This window comes from Muntiacus reevesi, chromosome 2, assembly GCF_963930625.1.
Source record: "Muntiacus reevesi chromosome 2, mMunRee1.1, whole genome shotgun sequence".
In the NCBI taxonomy this organism is placed as follows: Eukaryota; Metazoa; Chordata; class Mammalia; order Artiodactyla; family Cervidae; genus Muntiacus; species Muntiacus reevesi.
In genome coordinates this window covers 249,431,195-249,448,742 of record NC_089250.1, presented here as the reverse complement: position 1 = coordinate 249,448,742, position 17,548 = coordinate 249,431,195, and positions in this window count along the sequence as shown.

Sequence of the window (17,548 nt, the reverse complement as noted above, 5' to 3'; positions counted from 1 at the left end):
CCTTAGCTGAGATGGGGAGTGAGGAGATGAGAAGTTAAGGAAAGGGAGATGACAGGGCATGTGTTCATTTGCTGGTAGTAACAATTCTGTACAAAGGCAAAAACTGATGATGCAAAGAAGTGAAGTTTTAAGAAAGCAAAAGGAGACTTGATCCAGAATATAAGAAGTGGAATTCCTTTGATAGGAGTAGGCAACTGATTTTTTTTAATCTACAAAGGACATTTCCAAATTTAAAAAATTTGAATATAGACTATATTAAGTGGTTTTATTGAATCAATGTTAATTTTCTTAGATATGAGAGTGATAATGCGGTCACGTAAAAGTGTTCTTTTCCTCAGCAATAAATGCTGAAGTATTCAGATGAAACAAATGACATCTGCAACTTACTTCCAAATGACTTTAGAAAAAAGAGATGAATAAGACAGATTCTTTTATCTAATAAGATAGATGAACCAAATAGGTAACATATTAACAATCTGTAGATTTAGGAGTAGTTGAGTGTTTTCTGTGCTATTTTTTCTGCTTCTCCATTGATTTGAAATATTCTCAAATTAAACTCACATGGGGACATTACAGAGGCTTGGGGTGACCCTCTCTCCTTACTTCAGTTCAGTTCAGTCGCTCAGTCGTGTTCGACTCTTTGCGACACCATGAATCACAGCACGCCAGGCCTCCCTGTCCATCACCAACTCCCGGAGTTTACTCAAACCCATGTCCATCGAGTCGGTGATGCCAGCCAGCCATCTCATCCTCTGTCGTCCCCTTCTCCTCCTGCCCCCAATCCCCCCTAGCATCAGGGTCTTTTCAAAAGAATCAGTTCTTCGCATGAGGTGGCCAAAGTATTGGAGTTTCAGCTTCAACATCAGTCCTTCCAATGAACACCCAGGACCGACCTCCTTTAGGATGGACTGGTTGGATCTCCTTGCAGTCCAAGGGACTCTCAAGAGTCTTCTCCAACACCACAGTTCAAAAGCATCAATTTTTTGGCGCTCAGCTTTCTTCACAGTCCAACTCTCACATCCATACATGACCACTGGAAAAACCATAGCCGTGACTAGATTGGCCTTTGCTGGCAAAGTAATGTCTCTGCTTTTTAATATACTATCTAGGTGGGTCATAACTTTCCTCCCAAGGAGTAAGCGTCTTTTAATTTCATGGCTGCAATCACCCACCATCTGCAGTGATTTTGGAGCCCAAAAAATTAAGTCTCCCACTGTTTCCCCATCTATTTCCCATGAAGTGATGGGACCAGATGCCATGATCTTAGTTTTCTGAATGTTGAGATTGAAGCCAACTTTTTCACTCTACTCTTTCACTTTCATCAAGAGGTTTTTCAGTTCCTCTTCACTTTCTGCCATAAGGGTGGTGTCATCTGCATATCTGAGGTTACTGATATTTCTCCTGGCAATCTTGATTCCAGCTTGTGCTTCATCCAGTCCAGCATTTCTCATGATGTACTCTGCATATAAGTTAAATAAGCAGGGTGACAATATACTGCCTTGACATACTCCTTTTCCTATTTGGAACCAGTCTGTTGTTCCATGTCCAGTTCTAACTGTTGCTTCCTGACCTGCATATAGGTTTCTCAAGAGGTGGCTCAGGTGGTCTGGTATTCCCATCTCTTTCAGAATTTTCCAGTTTGTTGTGATCCAGTCAAAGGCTTTGGCATAGTCAATAAAGCAGAAATAGATGTTTTTCTGGAACTCTTGCTTTTTTGATGATCCAGTGGATGTTGGCAATTTGATCTCTGGTTCCTCTGCCTTTTCTAAAACCAGCTTGAACATCTGGAAGTTCACGGTTCACGTATTGCTGAAGCCTGGCTTGGAGAATTTTGTGCATTACTTTACTAGCGTGTGAGATGAGTGCAATTGTGCAGTAGTTTGAGCATTCTTTGACATTTCCTTTCTTTGGGATTGGAATGAAAACTGACCTTTTTCAGTCCTGTGGCCACTGCTGAGTTTTCCAAATTTGCTAGCATACTGAGTGCAGCACTTTAACAGGGTCATCTTTTAGGATTTGAAATAGCTCCACTGGAATTCCATCACCTCCACTAGCTTTGTTCGTAGTGATGCTTCCTAAGGCCCACTTGACTTCACATTCCAGGGTGTCTGGCTCTAGGTGAGTGACCACACCATCGTGATTATCTGGGTCGTTAAGATCTTTTTTGTACAGTCCTCCTGTGTATTCTTGCCACTTCTTCTTAATATCTTCTGCTTCTGTTAGGTCCATACCATTTCTGTCCTTTATTGAGCCCATTTTGCATGAAATGCTCCCTTGGTATCTCTAATTTTCTTGAAGAGATCTCTAGTCTTTCCCATTCTGTTGTTTTCCTGTATTTCTTAGGATTGACTGCTGAGAAAGGCTTTCTTATCTCTCCTTGCTATTCTTTGGAACTCTGCATTCAAATGAGAATATCTTCCCTTTTCTCCTTTGCTTTTCACTTCTCTTCTTTTCACAGCTATTTGTAATGCCTCCTCAGACAGTCATTTTGCTTTTTTGCATTTCTTTTCCATGGGGATGGTCTTGATCCCTGTCTCCTGTACAATGTCACAAACCTCCGTCCATAGTTCATCAGGTACTCTGTCTACCAGATCTAGTCCCTTAAATCTATGTCTCACTTCCAGTCTTTAGTCTTAAGGGATTTGATTTAGGTCATACCTGAATGGTCTAGTGGTTTTCCCTACTTTCTTCAATTTAAGTCTGAATTTGGCAAAAGGAGTTCATGATCTGAGCCATAGTCAGCTCCTGGTCTTATTTTTGCTGACTGTATAGAGCTTCTCCATCTTTGGCTGCAAAGAATTTAATCAATCTGATTTCGGTGTTGACCATCTGGTGATGTCCATGTGTGGAGTCTTCTCTTGTGTTGTTGGAAGAGGGTGTTTGCTATGACCAGTGTGTTCTCTTGGCAAAACTCTATTAGCCTTTTCCCTGCTTCATTCTGTACTCCAAGGCCAAATTTACCTGTTACTCCAGGTGTTTCTTGACTTTCTACTTTTGCATTCCAGTCCCCTATGATGAAAAGGATGTCTTTTTTGGGTGTTAGTTCTAAAAGGTCTTGTAGGTCTTCAAAGAACCGTTCAACTTTAGCTTATTCAGCATTACTAGTTGGGGCATAGGCTTGAATTACCGTGATATTGAATGGTTTGTCTTGGAAACAAACAGAGATCATTCTGTCATTTTTGAGATTGCATCCAAGTACTGCATTTCAGACTCTTGTTGACCATGATGGCTACTCCATTTCTTCTAAGGGATTCCTGCCCACAGTAGTAGATATAATGTTCATCTGAGTTAAATTCACCCATTCAGTCCATTTTAGTTCACTGATTCCTAGAATGTCGACATTCACTCTTGCCATCTCCTGTTTGACCACTTACAATTTGCCTTGATTCATGGACCTAACATTCCAGGTTCCTATGCAATATTGCTCTTTAGAGCATCAGATCTTGCTTCTTTCACCAGTCACATCTACAACGGGGTACTGTTTTTGCTTTAGCTCCATCCCTTCATTCTTTCTGGAGTTATTTATCCACTGATCTCCAGTAGCATATTGGGCACCTACCAACCTTGAGAGTTCCTCTTTCAGTATCCTATCATTTTGCCTTTTCATACTGTTCATGGGGTTCTCAAGGCAAGAATACTGAAGTGGTTTGCCATTCCCTTCTCCAGTGGACCACATTCTGTCAGACCTCTCCACCATGACCCATTCGTCTTGGGTGGCCACACACGGCATGGCTTAGTTTCAGTGAGTTAGACAAATCAGAATCTCTGGAGATGGGACCTAGGAATCTGTTTTTTATAAAAGCCCCCATGGTGGTTTTGATTTGTTGTTCAACTGATTATCTATTACTGCATACTAACCACTTCAAAGTATACTGACTTGAAAGAACAACCATTTTAACTGCTCACAAATCTGTGGGTCAAGAATTTGGGAACGACTTGGCAGAGCGGTGACTCAGTTGGGACTTCAGGATTTAAGACTGCCTGACTCACTGTCTGTGGCCTTGGTGCTCAGCTGGGGCTGCTCCATGTGGCCTCTTTCTCCAGAAGCATAGCCTGGACTCCTTAACAGCTATGTCCCCTTGCTACGGGAACAGAAGTTATGAGACCTGGACTTAGAAGTCTAAAATATCACTTCTATCACATCCTATCAGCCAAAGCAGGTCACAAAGCCAGATCAGACTCAAGAGTGTAGAGAAAGAGACTCCACTTCTTGATGGCAAGAAAAACAATATCACAGTAACAAAGCAGGTGTGGAGCAGAAAGGTGTGATTCACTGACAGGCTGTTATAACAATCTACTATGACACCAGCTAAATTAGACTACCAATTTAAATAATACAAGCTTGTGTCACACTGTAAGTATCTTGTCCATGTGTAAACAGCTCTTCTAAAGCTGTCTGAAAAAAATTAACCTTCTTAATAAGAAAGAAACTTGTAATTTTATGATGCTAATAAGTTGCTCAATAGATCATAAACATTCCAAAAGTAAAATCCAATCTACCCTGCTTATTGCAAGACTCCAGGACCCAGATTCAGATCACAGCAGTTCTGTAAAGAAGTTGAAGGACAATAGAAGAAGTTCTACACGAGTCACAAGAAGTTCTCACCAAACTCACAGATAAATAGAGATCAGAAATGGAATGGGATGCTTTGCCCTATGGGTGATGACAGAGATCAAACTTATAACATCTACTCCTTCATTAACCGTTTTAAGCTTCATTAGCTGATCACCATGTTAACAGAGGCAGCGAGGCCTCCAACCAGGATATTGAATAGGAAGAGGAGTATCGCGCCAGGACCTCCCAAAGCAGAGTGACAGAAAGAAGATGGGCGAGGCTACTCTAGCTCTCATCACCATTACCAGAACTTCCAATCTAGTGAGGTCTGAATTAACATGATTTTTGTTATGTGTACATATGAGACTTAAGTAAAGCCTACATGGGACAGGCACAAATGTTTCCCTAAACAGAATGGCTTTTTGCACATGGTCCTTACTATGGAAAAATTTTATTCACATGACCTGTCAAAATCAAAAACAGCATCTGATACCACTCGAAAGAATTACGGCATGCAGAAGGCTGACGCTTTCCGTGCCTTTTGCTTCCTTAGGCACTATGCACACAAACTGCCTCGCCGTGGCACCTGCTGGCACTGCGGTGTGGCAGCGCTGTATTCTGAAGCCAAGGTTACCTTGCTTAAAGTTTGAGCTACTCGCACTACACTAAGTATTGATAAGACCAAAAAGGTATGAATCTCTGATTATAGAGATCAGAGAATCAATTAGCCATGTTAGGAGGAATTCTGACTTACTCAAGGGCTACTAAAATTACCCACAGAGGAGAACTCAATAGTGGAAATGCGTTAGACTCCATGGGCTCCTCTCCTGATTCTTCTATCCTCCAGGGGATCTTCCCAACCAAAGAATCGAACCTGCGTCTCTTAAGTCTCCTACATTAGCAGGTAGGTTCCTCACCACTAGCGCCACCTGGGAAGCCCTGCATACGCTCTTTATGGATAGATAAATATTTGAAATACATGAAAACCATCATGGAGATGATGATTAACTATCAATACAATGTATTTTAAGACCATATACCTTCACTGAGTTTTTATCCTACTATCTTCTAGGGGCTTTCCTGGTGGCTCAGTGGTAACGAAGGTACCTGCCAATGCAGGAGGCAGGAAGCATAAGAGACGACGTTTCAGTCCCTGGGTTGGGAAGATCCCCCGGAGGAGGAAACGGCAACCCACTCCAGTTTTCTTGCCTGGGAAATCTCAAGGACAGAAGAACCTAGCAAGCTATAGTCCATGGGATTGCAGGAGAGTCAGACATGACTTAGCGACTAAACAACTGTCTTCTAGGTAACTTCCACTTAATATGTTTACTTTAAAACATGTTTTCATTTCAAAGCTGCATCTTTAAATTCTTAGCATCCCCCAAATTTTTTTCATTCTCCATTGACACTTTAAAACTTTACTCATGTTACTTACATTATGAGATATTTCTGTCATTTTTGTTTACTACATTTTCACCCTTATTTTAGCTACTAGAAGGAATTATAGGAAGTATTCCCAATGCCAATCAAGTTCTACTACACAATAGCACAAACTACTACAAATGTGTCAACGTGTGTTTTACTGAAACAATCTATAGATAGGCGGGGTGTGTACATGTGAGTAGCATTTTCTTGAAATTTCAGAATTTGGTCTATGTGATGTCCAGAGACAATCAGTTTAGGCAAAATCAAATGTTGAAACTGATCATAATTAGTATTGATCATACACTAAAATAGTAATACGATGTGAGAAATGTTTTGTAAAATGTAAAATATATATAATGTCCATGTACTACTAGGAAATTTAGGTAGCTGTCATATGGCTCCAAGTTTCAGCTGATAGATAGATCTTTGTAATGTTAAAATTCCAGGTGAAAGACAATTTACTGAAAGACAACTGACTAAAAGTCAAAAGACTCACTAAAAATAACATATATTATCTAAAAATCTGATGCATGTTCAACTGCAATAAGTAGTAATAGATGCTGACTCTCATTGGACAACTATGACGTCCCATACAAAGCTAAAGGCTTTACTTTCCTCATATATTACTTTTAATTCTCACAACTGCCTTTGCCTCCTCAACTTTCCCACTACTCAGTATGTATAGAAACCCATGAAGCCTGTCCCACTGCTGGAAGCCTAAGGGGAAAGGGCCAAGAAGATGAACACTCACACCTTCTGTGGAAAAGGCACACAAATGAGGAAGCTCTGCCTAGCAAAGCAGTGATTTCCCAATTTTATTTTATAGATGAAGACACTGAGGCTTGAGGCATTAACCAACTTGTCGAAGATCTCATGGCCTGTAAGTGGCAAACTGAAACCTGAATCAAAGCAGTTCCAAAACCTCAGTTTCAGTGGTTGTATTCCAACGCCTGCTGAGGGAAAGTCTATCAGTAATCTTCTCACATATGAATTAGAGATTTAAGGAAGAACAATTCTTTTTTTGTTGTTTTGTTTTGTTTTGTTTTTTTAAATATCTGGACTTGCATAAAATCATGCCCTTTAAGAAATCAAGACCATTTATGTTGTTTTCAATCACTGAACTTACTAAACAGTGCTACTGCCACTTCTCTAGCTTAGAAATCAGACAAAGCTTCAAGCTTTAGAATTTATACTGAAATATTTCATGGGGTTCTTCTCTGCCTATTTCTCTCAAATCTTTTTTTCTATTAGTAAAATATTAACAGCTTTGCCCCATATGAAGCTAACAACAGAAAGATATTATGTAGCTGATACATTCTGCAAAAATATCCACATGCAAATAGCTTACACAAAAGTGTAATTAAATTAAGGGACAACTGAATAGGTGCTACTTATTCAAAAAGTTTCCTTTAAGTTAATCAGATAATAAAGAACACACACCGAAAGAATCAAAAAAATAGAACATACCCTCAAGTTATAGCACAAGGAAAAAAATCTTTCTGGATAAGAAATTCAGGTTTATTTTATCTTAAATCAGACCAAGGGGATTTAGGTTGCTTTTTTAATCTACTTGTTCATAATGATCTCTCAGATTAATCATACTGTTTAATAGAATATTATTATTAATTAGACATGTCATTGCTTCAGGCAGAAAATTATTGGAAAGTAAAAAGGTCTATATTCCAAAGGCTCATAAGAGAAAGATTTCCATTTCTATCATTGCACATCTCTTTCAGTTCCAATTCTCAATGGAAATTCCTCAACCAATTCCATCCTTGTAACACTAACATTTACAAGTGTCTCCCATTTATAAGATAGCTGAACTAGGGTTTGTCTTATAAGACTTTTTTGATGTTATTTATAAGGCAATTATATTTTCTTAGGGCATGTAGGTTCAGAAGACAATCTTTCTGTGTAGCTCAGATTTTTACCATCTTCCATTAGGGGTACTAGACAGAATTAATGCATAGGGAAGAACAACTGGGTCATCAGTTTTATCAGTCAGGCTGGTGTCTTCTCAAACGCTTTTGTTTCTATCTGGTTTCCATTCACAAATCACTTCTGCTTCTTCCTTATTTCCATAGCTCCTTGTATTTTTATCTGTGCCACTCTAGCCACATAGGAAAACTCTTATTGTTCCTCCTATAGGCCAGGACTCCATGAGTCTTTCTCAGGTACCCCATACCTACAATCCTTTTGCTCCCACACTATGCTACATCTAAGAGGCTTCTAAAATCATACTGCTTTCCAGAACACCAGCTTAAGAATGAGAGCACAGGTAACTCTGTCCCCAGATTCCTCAGTTTATGATTTGGCCCTACTGTCTATCCACTCTCACCCTTCATCCTCCCTTTCTCCTCCAGCCTCCTTACTCAAAGTAGCCAAGCAGATGACCTAACCTCCCATTACACAGTGAAAAGTAGGACTCTTTAAACAAAGTCAAACTTCAACTTCGGGCACACTTGCCACTGATTTTTTCTAGCTGTACAAAGTTCATCTCTTCACTTGTATCCCATTTCTCATCCCACCCTCCTCTTTAGGAATCTTCCTCCATTAATTTCCATCCTCTGTATCTTTATCTTATCTCCTTTACTCTTTCCCCTCAGCTACGAAAATAAATATGTGGCTGTCATTAAAATATACACACAACATCAAAAACAAGAACCACACACAAAACTCCCTCTTGACCCTCTTATCTCTCATCTTCCTGTAACAGCTAAGCTTCTTCAAAAAATATTGAGAAGAATGTTGCAGGCAAAGGAAGAGTGTTTGTATAGACCCTGGGATGGCAAAGAACACAACCCTCTGAGAAACTTGAAGGTCTCTGTGAGTGGAAAATCAAGAGTGGTGGGAAGTCAGACAAAGGCTAAAGAACACTGGACTTATGATTCATGAAGGATATAACCAACATCATGGACTTGTTTGAAGATAAAGTAAGAGTGTAAATATTAAGTATCTAGTTTATGTAATAAAATGTAGCTATTGTATTTTATTATATATGACTCTGGCTTTCTTCTAACTTCATTAAAGCACCCTACAAGGCTAGAGAAGTGAGAACAATCCCTTTGTCACTGGGTTGACAGTCTACTTGATGCAGATTTTATGCAGAATAAAGACAAAATCTCTCAACCGCACATAGAGGGCTCATTTGGAAGCATTTGGAAACAGTAATGGGTACACAGATAATATGAGTAGCACAGTCAAGGTGTGTTACAGATAAATATGTAAAACTAAGAAAAAACTTGTCCTGAAGCTCCCATCCTGGGAGGTGGAGGTTAAGTGTGTGGAGTGAGAAATTGGACTAGAAATTGTCAATTAAAGCCAATTCCATCTCACAAGACAACAAAATTCAAAAGATAGCCCTGGACTGAATCCTGGAGTAGAAAAAACCTGCTTAAAATGGATACCATTGGGGCAAAGGATGAAATTGGAGTATGTACCATAGACTACATAGAAGTACTGAATTTGATATGATTATGTATGAGAATATCCTTGCTCTTAGAAAACATACCCAGAAAGACTGAGGGGTAAAAAAGGGATGATTTATGCAACATACTCTCAAATGGTTCAAAAAATAATTTTACATTATTATTCTATATACTATAATATCTTTAGATATAATTATCTCATATATATTATATATAATAATATTTAGTTCAGTTCAGTTGCTCAGTCATGTCCAACTCTTTGTGACCCCATGAATCGCAGCACGCCAGGCCTCCCTGTCCATCACCAACTCCCAGAGTCCACCCAAACCCATGTCCATCGAGTCGGTGATGCCATCCAGCCATCTCATCCTCTGTCGTCCCCTTCTCCTCCTGCCCACAATCCCTCCTAGCATCAGGGTCTTTTCCAATGAGTCAGCTCTTCGCATCAGGTGGCCAAAGTATTGGAGTTGCAGCTTCAACATCAGTCCTTCCAATGAACACCTAGAACTTACCTCCTTTAAGATGGACTGGTTGGATCTCCTTGCAGTCCAAAGGACTCTCAAGAGTCTTCTTCAACACCACAGTTCAAAAGCATCAATTTTTCGGCGCTCAGCTTTCTTCACAGTCCAACTCTCACATCCATACATGACCACTGGAAAAACCATAGCCTTGACTAGATGGACCTTTATTGGCGAAGTAATGTCTCTGCTTTTTAATATGCTATCTAGGTTGGTTATAACTTTCCTTCCAAGGAGTGTCTTTTAATTTCATGGCTGTAATCACCATCTGCAGTGATTTTGGAGCCCAAAAAAATAAAGCCTGACACTGTTTCCAGTCTGACACTGTTTCCACTGTTTCCCCATCTATTTCCCAGGAAGTGATGGGACCAGATGCCATGATCTTAGTTTTCTGAATGCTGAGCTTGAAGCCAACTTTTTCACTCTCCTCTTTCACTTTCATCAAGAGGCTTTTTAGTTCCTCTTCACTTTCTGCCATAAGGGTGGTGTCATCTGCATACCCGAGATTATTGATATTTTTCCCAGCAATCTTGATTCCAGCTTGTGGTTCTTCCAGCCCACTGTTTCTCATGATGTACTCTGCATATGAGTTAAATAAGCAGGGTGACAATATACAGCCTTGATGTACTCCTTTTCCTATTTGGAACCAGTCTGTTGTTCCATGTCCAGTTCTAACTGTTGTTTCCTGACCTGCATATAATTAGAGTCCGCTAAAGCTTAAGTTATAAATTGGTAGTTCTGAGTAAAGAATACAGAGGAGCTCTTTGTACTATTTTTATAGCATTTGGGGTTCAAGGGCCAGACCCTGAGCTGTCCTCTGGGTCCTCACTGCTTTGCAGTCTCCAGAGAGATAGCTCTTTCCCTCCTTGTCACCCTGCAGTATCCCCTGCTGAAGTCCCTCACTGATAAAATTTTCGATCTGTTCTGGCACTGTTAGAGCCCAGTAGATATCACCATTTTTGCATTCTCAGCCTCTGCTTATTGTCTCTGGACAATGTGACAGGAGCTTTGGAAAACAGAAGTCCCTTCTCTCTCTTGACAAAGCCTGACTCTCAAGACTACTGTCTTACTGCAACTTCCCCCTATAACTTGATTTGATGCTCAAAGCTGAGCACTGAGTTGCTAATTCTCACCTTTTGCCTTTTCCCCAACACTGTGAAACTTGTGCTTCAATTAAGGATACAACCATGGCATCTTTGTTTACAGGAATAAAAAAATATCTATCTACTTAAAATTTTCATAAAGATAGCACTTACATATAGTTTCCATTTCAACAATTTAACTAGTCTCAACCTTTATTATCTACTTCCCCAAGTGACAGAACCACAGTAAACGCCGAGTATAAAAATCCTCAAGATCTTGACAGTCATTGACTACAATTAAAAATGTCTATACAGGAACTTCCCCAGTAGTCTGATGACTAAGACTCCAAGTTCCCAACACAGGGGGCCCAGATTCAATCCCTGGTCAGGGAACTAATCCCCACAAGTTGCAACTAAAGATCCCACATACCTCAACTAAGACCCAGTGCAGCCAAATAAATAGATATTTTTAAATGGCTAAACAGACATAAAATGCAAGCTTTAATAAGAAAAATAAGTAAAAAAAAAAAAAAAGAAAAAGAAAAATAAGTAAATTCTATACAGGTTTTTACAATTCTTTGATAAAACTAAATTATCAAGTGATTCTTTACATAGTTAAAATTTTAATTAAAAAATCTACCTTGCATGTCCTACTAATTTTCACTATAATTAAAATTTATAAACCACAGCTATTACACCAAAGTAAATCACAAAACTTAAGGTTTTATAATGGGCCCTCTTGTCTCATCTCCCACATCTCCTGCCATCAATAATGGGATTAGGATCAAAATATTAATTTTCTGCTTAAACTAAGTAATCACAACAGTTGTAGATATGTATGAAAATTCAACATAAGCTTCAACAAGGCAGAAAGAATTTGAGGTGGTAAAATAATAATGAAGTACATAAAGTTTAGCTGCACTGGGATCGTCTCCAGTTCTTCCACAGTGAAAGGAGATCTGTGAGGCTTTAATTTGGGGTGAGTTGGCTTAGTTGGCTACAAAGTCACAAAACGGGCCTGAGCACTGAGAGAAAGGGAAGTAGGAAGATGGTATCTCTTCAACATGTTTAGGCTGGTCTCATTAACGCCCTAACCCCTGTTTTGATGAGTACATAAAGACCAGGATTGTGTGTGTGTTTCTGTTTTAAGCATTATTTAATATTTACAAATCTCAGATGCAAAATAGAAAACTAAGAAAAATTTTGGGGTAATAAACTTGGGGGTTTCCCTGAAAAACTGGGGGGGGGGGGGGGAGGGCCTTGCTTTGTTTGTGTTAGGTGTGCCATTAACTTTGCTAGAATGGCATTTGTCCTTTCAAGGATAAGTAGATGCTTTTAGAAAAATGGGAGTTAATAAAGATATAAACTTTTACTTTTAGGTTCACTTTACTTCTAGGTCATTGAAATAGTCCATAGCCTCTATCTTTGTATCCTACTTGTATATGCAATTTTACGTAAATGTATTGAACATTTTTCTTGTGAACTAGCACAAGGCCTGAATAATCTTACAGAACAAATAAAAATTCTCTTCCTCTAAAACTAATGCCCAAAAAAGCAGTGCAATGTTTCTCCAAATAATTTTTAATGAAGAGCAAATTATGTAAGTTTTTTATTGAAAAATTTTTTTCATTTTTTTGAATGAATAGAAATAAAGAGTTATAAGGAAACTTTTCTGGAGCTTTAAGATTATAATTTATCAAGACTCTACAGAAGTATGTATATATTAAATCTACATTAAATAAGATTACTGTATATATTTTAAATTATATACAAAAGAGACACATTCATATACCCTAAGATTATTAAACTTTACAAATTTACTCATAAATATTTTCTCTTTGTCTTTTTCTCTCATAAAAATTCCTGTTTCTGTATTCATACTACCTGATCACAAGGTAACCTAAAGCACATTTGCTTTAATAACTTTTACACATTCATAAATATTTTTAAACCCCATAAATGTTTAACATTAGTATAACATATCAAAGTACTGTGCTCTTTTCTCTGTAAATAAATCATTTCTAATCTAAAGACTTGGGGGTAGGGGAGAGGTACATAGAGTAACAAAAATTCTTCTGGCCAGTGAATCAAAGGACATTCCCAGACATTAACTTCTCTTTCCAAATATGAAAAACATATTAAATATATATCTTATAACAAGATGTTTTCCTCATGTTTCCTTTGGGTAAAGTCTGTTTAGTACATTCCCCTTTACATTGTGCTATGGAATTATTAGTCGAACTTTGTCATTTTTCCCTCTGCAAAGGGCTGCCTGCTGGAAGGAAGCCAGAAATGCTGGGATATCACTCACTCAACCAAGACTGACTATGTTAAAGTTGGGCAAAAATAAGTTACAATGGAAAAGAAAAACTATTTTATATATATATATAATATATAGATACACATACAGATACATATACACCCCACCTATTACACTACTTCTAAGAAAAATAGTTAACTCCCACTGTGTTTTGAAAAGAAGACAAACTATGAAAAAAAGACATGAAGCATTCATAGGACTGAAAAGAACTTTTAGGACTGTTACATATTCTACAGTTTCTTTTTCCCAAACCCATGTGGCCATCTGTATCTATAATGAGGAGTGAGACAATAAGGGATTTTTCAAGTAAACCTTTCATAGGGCTGCAAACTGCCATGGCACTGAAAGGAAGGGGTGCCGAATGACTTGGAATTTCTGGACAGTCATACTGCAGCAAACAGAGCATGTGGGTGGCCATGTTGCTTATACTTGTGGTATGCAAGTGAGTGATAGTTATACTTGCATCTCACAAGCAAAAAATAAAAAATAAAAAAAAAGCCCCTCTGTTACTTCTGTGATATCTTTCTCACATCTTTTCACCATGCCTATCACCAAGCTGTGCCAACTGATCATGTCTGTAGCTGTCAATAATTCTTCTGTATAAACATCCTCTTTGAATCAATCTTTTGCCACCTGCATTGTTCCACTTCGCTTCCCTTTAGCAGCACTAACTGCTTCGAGAGGACAACTGCCACTAAAAACATGGTACTGAAGAAATCATTTGGTTCTGTGCACACATTTTAATTTCATGCCCTACAGGGGGGAATCACTGTCGGCCTTAAACAAAAATTGAGTCTTTAATGCCTTATTGGTTTACACAATTTATCTTTCAAATTGTCTCTGAGCTCTTTTTTTAAAAAAAATAAGAAAGATAAGCAGAAAGAAAGAAAAAAATGTTCACTTGGCAGTGCATATTCAAGGAGCATTCAACCCCCAAATGTGAATCCTACAAATATTTCCCCAAGTATATGTTTATGAAAATAAACTGAATTTGTCAAATGTCTCCTCCTTCATGGCATATCCTATTGTATGTCAGCACAGTGGGACCTAACATGTTAGGCCAATCTTGTTGTGATCACCAGAAGAGAGAAGCACTTAGTTTTTTATATCACAGATTTAGATGGGTTTTGTAGCATGGCCTATAATTTAAATCTCTCACAACAAAACAGAAGAAAGTGGTGTGCGGGTGGGAGCCAGTGGGAAGCAGTGAAGAATAAAACTTAATATGAGCAGGAGAATGTATGAATGCCTATGGATGTTCAGGACTGGCCTCAAACCTATTATGTGATTTTTGTGATTTATTTATGTGATCTTTCCTTTGACATGGGTATTATTTTCTCGTTGACAGAAACAGCTAGTGAAAAGTTGGTCTTTTCCTTACCACTACATTTTATTAAGGGTCTAAAATCAAGAGTAGATGAAAAAGAGTTACTTTGGTTACTGATAACACTAGCCTAACAACACTCATTTCAGCAATTAGAACCTAAGATTAGAATCTAGAAGAGGTAAAGCTAAAGAGTACCTGCCCAGAGGATAAGAGAAACATTAAAAAAAAAAAAAAATCTACTCATGGATCTTTTTTTAAGTGGAAACATTTTTATATTTTAACAAATATGCATGGAAGATAAAGTAAAAACACTTATTCCCATAAAAACTTTTTTTGGAAAAATTATATTTACAGCCCAGACTTTCCTGCCCTCTTGTGGAGAAAATACAGAGCTCTCTATATAAATATGACAATGGCTTTTTAAAACTTGCAGATGACTTCTTCCATGGTATGTGTTATTTACTGTCATGGTCAGATCCCCTGATGTTCACAGAGCTTTACTAGCTGTTAACTGTTGTATTGATATAAAACGTAAAATTTGAATAACAAAGCAGAGCTAAATCAAGTGTTAGACTGCAAGGAACCATTTAATCTGAAACAAAGAGAAAATTGCAATGATTAGTTTTTAGTAATACTCAAATATTTTAGACAAGAAGGCAAAGAGAAAGAGCAGAGTTTTCAAAGAGTCATCAGAAAGCCTTAGTCCTTTCATTTTCCTACCCAAAGAATGGGCTATCCTTTCTGTCTGGGAGCACAGAGACTGCCACTGCACATTGTCACCTGGGAGGATAAACTTGGGGCACAGAACACAAATTCCCCTGGCAAGTCCTTTAAAATCAGAGAGTTTTCTCCTAAGTTGTTTAGGTTGCTTTTAGTAAATTCTGAAGAAGTTGGTTTAAATTTATTCATGAAGACAGGGGTCCTGTCCTGACCTCCACATTCAATGCCCAATTGCAGCCAACAGGCACTGTTATTTAGGCATCAGTTACTTAGGCAGCCAACAGCCATGCTGTTATTTAGGCATAAGTCTACTCTGGTTATGTATAAGAAGACGCTAAATTTTACGTATTTATCATGTGCTTTAAAATTATCATATGAAAGGTGTTTCAGTGAAATCCAACATTTTTTTTAGAGTTTTAGAAGTTGTCTCAGTCCTGGATGTTCATTGGAAGGACTGATGCTGAAGCTAAAACTCCAATACTTTGGCCACCTGATGCAAAGAGCTCACTCATTGGAAAAGACCCTGATGCTGGGAAAGATTGAGGGCAAGAGGAGAAGAGGATGACAGAGGATGAGATGGTTGGATGGCATCACCAACTCAATGGACATGGGTTTGGGTAGACTCTGGGAGTTGGTGATGGACAGGGAGGCCTGGCATGCCACGGTTCATGGGGTCGCAAAGAGTTGGATACAACTGAGCAACTGGACTGGACTGAACTGAAGTTGTATCTCTGGCCAGGTCCTCTTTCCTCCACAGGAATTCAAACAAACGGACAACCATGACAAACTGTGGAAAGCTCTTAGAAAGATAGGAATACCAGACCATCTTACCTATCCCCTTAGAAACCTGTGTGCAGGTCAAGAAGCAACAGTTAGAACCCTGTATGGAACAACTGATTGGTTAAAGATTGAGAAAAGAGTACAACAGGGCTGTCTGCTGTCACCATTTGTTTAACCTATACGCTGAGCACATAGAAATGCTGGGCTGGATGAGTTACAAGCTGGAATCAAGATAGGTGGGAGAAATATCAACAGACTCAGATATGCGGATGATACGACTCTAATGGCAGGAAGCGGAAAGGAACTAAAGAGCCTTTTGATGAGGGTGAAGAAGAAGAGTAAAAGAGCTGGCTTAAGACTAAATATTAAAAAAAAAATAAGGACATGGCATCTGGCCCCATTACTGCATGGCAAATTAGAAGGCAAAAAGGTGGAAGTAGTGACAGATATCCTCTTCTTGGAAAATCACTGAGGATGGTGACTGCAGCCATGAAATCAGAAGATGATTGCTTCTTTGCAGGAAAGTGATGATAAACCTAGACAGTTGTTGAAAAGCAGAGACACTACTCTGCTAACAAAGGTCCGTACAGTCAAGGCTATGGTCTTCCCAGCAGTCACATACAGTTCTGAGAGCTGGACGGTAAAGAAGGCAGATCACCAAAGAATTGATGCCTTCCAACTCCTGAAAGGAGGACTCCTTTCAGAGGGCTCCTGAAAGTCCCTTGGACAGCAAGATTAAACCAGCCAATCTGAAAGGAGATCAACACTGAATAGTCACTGGAAGGACTGATGCTGAAGCTGAAGCTCCAGCATTTTGGTCATCTGATGTAAACAGACAACTCACTGGAAAAGTCCCTCATGCTGGGAAAGATTAAGGGCAGAAGGAGAAGAGGGCATCAGAGGATGAGATGGCTGGACAGCATCACCGATGCAATGCAATGAACATGAACTTGGGCAAACTCCAAGAGAGGGTGAGGGGCAGGGAGGCCTGGCATGCTGCAGTCCATGGGGTTGCAAAAGTTGGTCACAACTGGGCAACTGAACAATAACTTGGGGGAAAAGAAAAAAATTATGATAGATAAAAGTATCATGAAAATATCACGAACTTTCTGAAAGGCAGCATACTGTACTATAGATAGAACTTTTGCCCAAGTTATAGACCCTCAGATGTTCACTGAAGGTTCCCTAGCACATTATAAGCACCACAGCAATACAGGAGATACACACATCATGATGTCCACTTTCTATCACTAGATATTTACCCTGGCACCAAGTGTGTGCCAGTGATCAGTGTATTAAGAGAAACTAGGCAAATGCAGCAGCTGGGCAACCAGGCCCAACTGGGCAAACTAGACCATCAGTGGGCCAGAGAGGGGAGGCTGTAGCACCTGTG